Source organism: Pavona decussata, unplaced genomic scaffold (assembly GCF_977016875.1).
Source record: "Pavona decussata unplaced genomic scaffold, jaPavDecu1.1 SCAFFOLD_6, whole genome shotgun sequence".
NCBI classification, from domain to species: domain Eukaryota; kingdom Metazoa; phylum Cnidaria; class Anthozoa; order Scleractinia; family Agariciidae; genus Pavona; species Pavona decussata.
In genome coordinates, this window is record NW_028145430.1 from 721253 (window position 1) to 726340 (window position 5088).

Genomic DNA, 5088 nt, shown 5'->3' on the forward strand with positions numbered 1-5088 from the left:
CCACCGATTTGTATCTCCAGCTGGATTTCTACAGTCGTCTCGTCCAGTCGTCTCGGCATGTCGTTTTGTTGACGATTCTTCACTTTAGCTCTCGTGCCGATTTATGCTCTGCCCAAAGGAAGGTGAATGCACGATCTTTTGCTTTCACCAATATAGACAAAAGGGATTTTATTTGGCAAGATTTAGAGAAGTTTTTCAACAGTTGTTGACGTATCCCATTGTTTCTGTCTACATGTGTTCTGTTCCAAATGTTGTCTGAAATTAAACCGAGACTTGGCGCTGTGCTAGGAAAAGGAAAGCTGAGATCAGGTGCGGTCAGTATACGCCACTAGTGCACAAGTTTAAAACGTCAATGGCGGATCAAAGGAAAGGACCCAGCCGAGCCTACTCAACCCAACGCACTTCGTGACAACTGTAGAATCCCTTCAGATCACATCTACTTACGTCAGCTAATTCTGCATGTCCTATTATAAATTACTCTGTGAATACTTATTTAGAAATATTTGTGGCTTTCTGCGTAAGAAATCTTTGTAATTTCTATTCATTTTGAAATGTTGTTAGAACATCTAGTGCTCGAAACAATAAGTCCACTTATTTCATGAATCACACATTTTCTTTTGTTATTCAACATCCTTTATTTAACTTACATACTTCATGAATATTAAACTAACTGAAACGAGGGATTTATACAGATAAATCCCTCATTTACATTAGCAGTACTGCGAGAAACGCACACATCAGGTTGCTTCTATTGTTCTCCGTTTCTCACCTAATTATAAGTGTGACGGTACTAATTAGCCGGCGTTTGTCCCCTTGAACAAAGGAATAATTTCATGAAATAAGTCCTCGGCCCTCGGGATGTATATGGATTAATACCTCCGTTCTCGGTATTTATCTCTTACATACGTGGTACTGCATACATTTGAGTGTAAACAAAGTTTATGATGGTATGAAGATGAGGACTTCATCTAGTAAATTATGTTCCTGCGTAACAAACAGAACGAATATACTTTACTTTACATTATGCATCACCCTCCGCGCTTGAACGGACGTAGTGGATCATGATTTTTGCCTGTCCTAGTAGAGGTTTTGCCAAATTCCCGGCGAATATCCAGCCAAGGCCGTTTCAGAGGGGTATTCTCGTTTGCCTGTATTCGAGTTCTTGTTTTTAAAGAATTCTTCTTTCTGACGTGAGCTGAATCGCTAAATGAAATATTGGCTAAATGTCGGTGTTGTTGGCCTGCTGGGTTGCCAAAAGACGCCATTTGGCAATTATATTGCTCCCAGCAAGTAGGGAGACAAAACTCTCAGTCTAAAGCTCATTAAGCTATCTGTAGTAAAAGCTATGTATCTTGAGCTCACGCTGCTTAATTTTCACGATGAAAGGAAATCTATCTTTTTTTTTTTCATGCTGGCGGAGAGCAGCTGCTTTAATGTCTGAGATTTTTAAGACCTCTTGGAAACAACACGACCGAACTGCTCACAACTTTGATTTAGGCGCTCTGATCACATTTGGGGAAAGGTTACCCAACGATGCAATTAATGGATTGAAAACTTGAAAAGTTAACCATTGTTTGACAAGTGCTTCCCTTCTGTGCAAAATCTCATTAATAGCTGGTTATAATTGTATGAATAACTCTTGTCTCAAGGTCTACTAATGTTGAAGCATTGAAGTTTTTGACTGTTTTTCACAGTCAGTCAAAGACAAGAGTTATTCATACACTTTGATTAAGATTCCGAGGTCAAGAATGAGCATTCGCAGTATTAAGCTGGTTATAATTTTGCATTCATTTGATATTTTCTTTTTAGTTGTTTCTGAAACACAATCCAGTCTGTGTTTGAGTAATAGTACCTTGTTAAATACGTGTGGAAGTTTTTTTTTTTTTTTTTTTTTTTTCGCTAAAACAGCAAAAAGTTGCGACAATGTCCCTTTAAAGTAAACCGCCAGTGTACATTCATAATTTGACCTCAGCCTTCGGCGTACGTTTTTGGGTGGGTCTTTCATACATCACACGGGTATAACAAATCTAGCGCACGTCTCTTTCTTTAAGGTTCATGAAAACCTAAACAAGCTTTCACAGGCACAAGCCACTGAATTCAAACAATCATCATCGTTTTACCCTCCCATATAGGCCACCTCTAGCCCTCTGAAAGGGACCTTAAAAACTGTAACCAGTAGAGAAGTTCACCTTTGCTAGGGGAATCATCGCCCACATAGATGATTTCCAGTCTTCTTTTGACCCTCGAATGAGCCCTTAGCAGCAAAATCAGAATGACATATATCTATTACATCAGACAATTTTAAAAGTTCCATATTCTAAGAAACCACACAACACTTTTCAAATTTAAAAGCATGTTTCGACAGAAACTTCTGTCATCTTCAGTTTAAATTACAAAGCACAGAGTTGAATGTATAGTGTAAACCAAAATGCTCTCGAAACATATTTTTAAATTTAAAAAGTGTTGTGTGGTTTCTTAGAATATCGACATATCTGCTACTATCCAGACCTTTTGGCAATTTAAGTTCCTCTTTGTCGGTCAGGGTATCAGACTATAGGGGGACTCACCAAAAATGCAAAGAGCTAACAGAACAGGCAAGCCAAGGAAGCAGCCGATACATCACTAGTCACCAAGACAAGAAATCACTAAGTTCCTAGTGATCCTTCATCTTATATAGCGAAGAAAATTTCCCAACGATTGACAACGGGTTGAATAGAGTGTGGAACATACACAACCTTCGTACAATACCCTTGGAACTTTAATGTTGCATTTTACAGCTTTTGCATACAGTGCTTAGTTATAACCGTAAAATGAAGGTTTCATCACTATAAATTCCAATCTTTGTTCCAAACCACCTGAAATCTTTAGGCATAATAAACACTTGCGATTGGCAAGAAAGCTGATAACGTGACAAGTACACGTTAACGTTCGTAATGCCAAAAAGGACAATCAGTTGGTCTATTTGTAGTGAATTGTCTGAAACATAAGTTTGTCAGTTTAACATTTGGTTTCGTTATCGCTTGAGATTTAGAATCTAAAGGAAGTTAGTCATAGAAAATCTCCAATAACTGCCACTCGATACATTGACGATTGTTGAGCTACTGTCTTGCAAAGTTTGGTTAATTAGTTTAGGCGGACGTACGCCGTCTGAATCTACCCGTCGCTCTGGCGTCGAACTAATAAATTATATATCTTGACGTTTGGTGCATGAATGGAGCACCGTATGGAATGGGGCTTTTGAAACAACCCCTTAGGATCTTTCATTTCTTTTACCCAATGCAAATATCCCGAAAAACAGTCTAGTACGGAGTAAAGGAATCGAAAACTATGTTTTAGGGGAAACCAGGTAAAGATCTAATCCATGCATATATTCGCCTTCCTGGTTTTAATAAATCCAGCCATACAATTTTATGTACGTTCAGAATGTTCAAACGCATCTAAGAGTTGAACTTTTCAATTCAGTGTAGGAATATCAGAATCAAAAGCTCAAAATAATATTTAATAAAATTGGTGTATCAGATGTTAAAAAAGTCCAATTACACATGCCAGTCTGGCCTGGTGTCCGTTTGTCGGTCAATATGGCAAACTCGATCAACAAGGTTAAATTAATAGATTCCATCTCCAACAGACGTTAACAATTTTGCATCTGAAAAAAACGACTGTTTGACGTTCGAGCGTCGGCGTTGTCATTAACGCTTGCAAGGGCGTCGGCGTCGTTCCTTGGCCTGGGAAGAAAAAAAAGAAAATAGCACGATAGGAAAGTTTTTATAATAGAAAAGCTTCTTTGTACTTGAAGAAAGACGTGATTGATACAAGCACCAGCTGTACGAGTATGTTTATCTTTTAGCGGTGTTTACAGTATATAAACGGATGCTTTGATTGCGAGAAACACATCAGTTTTTTATGCTCGAGTTACTATATCTGCAACAAAGTTAGCAACAAGGTTGGCAGAGATGGAGAGGAAATTTTTAACCTTACTTATCTTGACCTTGATAGTAGTTGTCTTCTGTGATCAAGTTTCTGGATTTTGCGCGGGATGTCCAACCCCTTCCTGGGGAAAAAGAGAACGAATAACCGAACAGGTTAGTACCTAAATGATTCAAACGCTAACTGACAAAATCGGGATTTTTAATGTTCAATCCATAAAATACCTTTAAAGATACATCATTTTTGTCTTTTGTCAGGTAACACTCCAAAACTGATAATTTAAACCACTGTTTTGTGATGTTTTGTTAGGTTGTTAAACCAGGATTTTAAATTTTAAAGAGCAAAGAAATAAATTAGAAAAACACAAAGTAGCTGCAACAGATTTTTGTTTTTCTATTGTATAAGGATATGATTTCAAAGTTTTACATGTAAGGAATCATTCACTGAACGCTCTATTGTTGGCATATTTACAAAACGGAAATCTGAGAAAATTCAAACTAATTCTTGCCTCAGTGCCGAACTGACAGCAGCTTTTCGTTTTCAAATTGTGTGTTCTATTTTTGTTAAACACAAAGGTTAACTCGAAGTATTCAAGGCGTTTTTGTGAAACATGCTCCAAGGTCTGTTCACCAAGACTTGAAGGAAAAGGAAAGATTGGTCCATTTAAAGATAAAAAGGCTCCACCAGCAACGCCTTCACGACCGGGCCGGAACGACATCGCCAACGACTTGGTAAACTGGGCACAAAAATGAAGGATAGGCAGATGGACTTAAATTATTGAAACTCATGTCAAATGCTTTACAGGAAATCTTAAATGTACTTTCTTGCACACAAAACAAGCCATGTATGTAGATAATATCTAGCTTAAACTGAAATAAAAGACAACCAAATCAAGGATACTGTTGTTATGCAGTGATAAAGCGAAAAGGTGGTCAATTTTAAGTTAGCTCGCGAAACAAGAAATATTGATATAATTTAGTTCTGCATTGGACAGGGAAAACATGCGACAGAGATGCACTTTCCACACAGCTGTCACATAAGTAATTAGCTCAGTGTCTGAGCACCCCACGGCTGTGCGTAAGGTTGAAGGTTCCACTCCCGTTGGGATTGAGTTTTGTTTTTCATTGTAATATTCGGGGACACTGCACTGGATACCATATA

The 5088-nt window shown here is 38.0% G+C and overlaps 1 long non-coding RNA gene across 1 annotated transcript; it reads left to right on the forward strand.

Moving 5' to 3' along the window:
- The first annotated feature begins 3846 nt into the window (after positions 1-3846).
- Positions 3847-4824, forward strand: LOC146489041 (uncharacterized). Its single transcript, XR_014864981.1, has 2 exons — positions 3847-4082; positions 4503-4824. It is a non-coding gene; the product is annotated as an uncharacterized LOC146489041 (long non-coding RNA).
- Positions 4825-5088: the final 264 nt, after the last annotated feature.